Source organism: Macrotis lagotis, chromosome X, assembly GCF_037893015.1.
Source record: "Macrotis lagotis isolate mMagLag1 chromosome X, bilby.v1.9.chrom.fasta, whole genome shotgun sequence".
NCBI classification, from domain to species: domain Eukaryota; kingdom Metazoa; phylum Chordata; class Mammalia; order Peramelemorphia; family Peramelidae; genus Macrotis; species Macrotis lagotis.
This window is the reverse complement of record NC_133666.1, coordinates 479,382,328-479,385,362: the sequence shown is the minus strand read 5'-3', so window position 1 is coordinate 479,385,362 and position 3,035 is coordinate 479,382,328. Positions and strand designations below refer to the sequence as shown.

Genomic DNA, 3,035 nt, shown 5'->3' with positions numbered 1-3,035 from the left:
TCATAATTGACTCAAAAAGGGAATATTTTAGTGGGTCAGTTGCGTATAGAAATCTGTCTTCCTATAAAGGAAAAGAGGAGGGGAAGGGGATAAGATAAGGGGGCTGAGCTGACAGAAGGGAGGGAAATTTGGGGAATCTAAAAATCAGTAGCAAAACAATTTGGAGAATGGGTCAACCAGGTGGCAGTGTGAATGGAGCACTAACTCTGGTGTCCGAAGTACATAGAATTCAAATCCGGTCCAGTCATTAGATCCTAGCTGTGTCACCTTGGATAAGTTACTTAATTCCAGGATAAAAGGGGATAAACAAGAGGAAAATAGGATGCAGGGAGAGAGTTGGTAATCATTACTGTGAAGAAAACTTTTTATCATGAGATTCTCTGATAAAAAAAATTCATTTCTCAAACATATAGATAACTGAATCAGTTATATAGAAATGAGTCATTCCTCAATTGATAAATGTTCAAAGATTGAAATATAAAGGAAGTTTTCAGGCAAAATTATGAAAGTTTTCTATATTTATATAAAAATGCTCTAAGTCATTGCTGATAAGAAAAATATAAATGAAAACAACTCAGGTATTACCTCACAGCTATCATATTGGATAATATGACAGAAAAGGAAAATAATAAATGGAAGAGCTTTGGGAAAATTAAAATACTAATGTACTATTGGAGATATTGTATCCTGATCCTACAATTATGCCAAAAAGCTGGACCAATTTGCAAACCCTTTGACCAAACAATACCACTACCAGGTCTGTATACTAAAGATATATCTCTATCTCTGTCTCTATCTCTGTCTCTATCTCTATCTCCATCTCTATCTCTATCTCTATCTCTATCTCTATCTCTATCTCTATCTCTATCTCTATCTCTATCTCTATCTCTATCATCTCTATCTCTATCTCTATCATCTCTACCTCTATCATCTCTATCATCTTTACCTCTATCATCTCTATCTCTATCATCTCTATCTCTATCTCTGTCTCTTCTCTGTCTCTGTCTCTGTCTCTGTCTCTGTCTCTATCTCTATTTCTATTTCTATCACTATCTCTATCTCTACCTCTCTACCTCTACCTAGAGGTAGAGAGATAGAGATAATTAAAGCAAAGGGATGTATGGGAACAAAAATATTTGCAGCATCTCTTTTAATGGTGACAAAGAATTGGAAATTAGGAGAATGTACATTAGTATGAAAGTGAATGTTCAAGTTCTTGTACAAGATTGTGATGGAATACTTTTGTGCTTTAATAAGTAATGAGTAGGGCCCCCAGCAGCCAGTGTTCTTGAAGGATGTGCTGGCTTCTTGCATGAGTGGGGCTTTGGATCTGTGGGACTGAGGGACCCAGGAACACAGGATGGATAGAACTCCAGGGTTTGGGTTAGGACCAGGGAAGGGGGAGCATGTGTTAAATGTATGGATTCTATGGCTGGAAGTAGCCAGGGTTATACAAAAACTTGAGTTTGTGAGATGGATACAGACTTTTCTGAATTCACAGCTGATTGCAGAGGAGACCTGAAGAACGAGCTGGACAATGATTACCCACTTTTGGTCCTGGACTGTGGAGTTTGATCATGAGTAATGGAGCAAATGTTTGCAGGGATTACAGAAGAATATTTCAAATAAGTTTGCAAAATTTACTTTAAAATATTCATCTAAATTAGAATCTGGAATTAGGGAAGAGAAAGGCAAATCAGGAAAAGAAAAAGAAAAAAAAGAGGTGGAGGAGATCAAATAATTAAAAAAAAGAATACAATCCATAAAAGGTTGCAATAGCTAAAATTCCTAGAAGAAAAAAAAAAAAGAAATATTTAACAAGATTGTGCAGCCTTGCAACTTTCAAAATTGACCTTAAAGAAGCACAAAGGCCTTTTTGCTCAGAAACTTTCCTGTGGAGCCTCATTGTCAGAGAAGGATAAAAATCACCATTAACAGAGACTTCTCAAATGATAGCATTGATATAATTAAGAAGTAGGTAAAGGTGAATGATGACATCTTTTAGAATGTTGGAAAAGTAAAAAATTGATTTTAAAAATGTGACTGTGTTTAATGATTTGAAGTTATAGTTGAGACCGTCAAAGGGAGAGAGGCTTAAAATTAATTAAAACATAAATATATATGTGTATATATTTATATACACACACATGCATACATATCCATACATACATATTTATATATGTATATCTCCTACAGTAAAATCATAAACTACCCTTACCATTTTCCTTGACATTTCTCTGTTTTTTTACTAGGTTGCTTGTTTTTTTTTCTGTTTAATTTTTTTAATTGCCTAAGCCTGAAATAAACTGTGGAAATCCATAATCCTTATGCATGAAATAGAGATTTGACTAAACAAAAAATCTTGATCTTATTTAAAAAAAGAATGAGCTAGATTTTTTTTATAAAACCTGCAAAAAACTTACATGTACTGATGTAAAGTTAAATGAGTAGAACCAGAAGAACACAGTACATAATAATAACAATATTATATAATTATTTAAAGAAATTAATTTTCTTTTCTTGGCAGTAGAAGAATCTAAGAATTTGAAGACATGTTGAAAGGTGCTATTCATCTCCAGAGAAAAAACTCCAAGAGCCTGAATGGAGATCAAATATATTTTTTTCCTTTACTTGCTTTATTTTTTGTCTGTATTTTCTATCTCAGAATAACTTACATGGAAATGTGTTTTGCATCTATAACATATGTCAGATTATTTGCCTACTTACTTATGGGAGCATAGGGGACAGGGTGAGAATTTTTAATTCAGAATTTGGAAAAGGAATATGAAAATTGATTTTTATATTTAATTAGTAATACTGAAATAGTAAAAAAAATTAGTTCATTCTAGAGGTTTGGGGCTTTTATTGTATACATATATATCTTACATTTTTCTTCATAAATTAAGGAGTTAAAAAAAGAGAATGTAGAGACAGAGGGACATTAATTTATAATGTCAATAAAAAGATTTTTTCAAGAATTAAGATGGATTTTCACTTTCCATAATCAGTCATTTTTAATGCATACAATAAAATAT

At 32.6% G+C, this 3,035-nt stretch overlaps 1 pseudogene; it reads left to right on the top strand.

Annotated features, from left to right (window-relative positions):
* Positions 1–1,473: 1,473 nt before the first annotated feature.
* On the top strand, positions 1,474–2,029 carry LOC141499284 (density-regulated protein pseudogene; annotated as a pseudogene).
* The last annotated feature ends 1,006 nt before the right edge of the window (positions 2,030–3,035 follow it).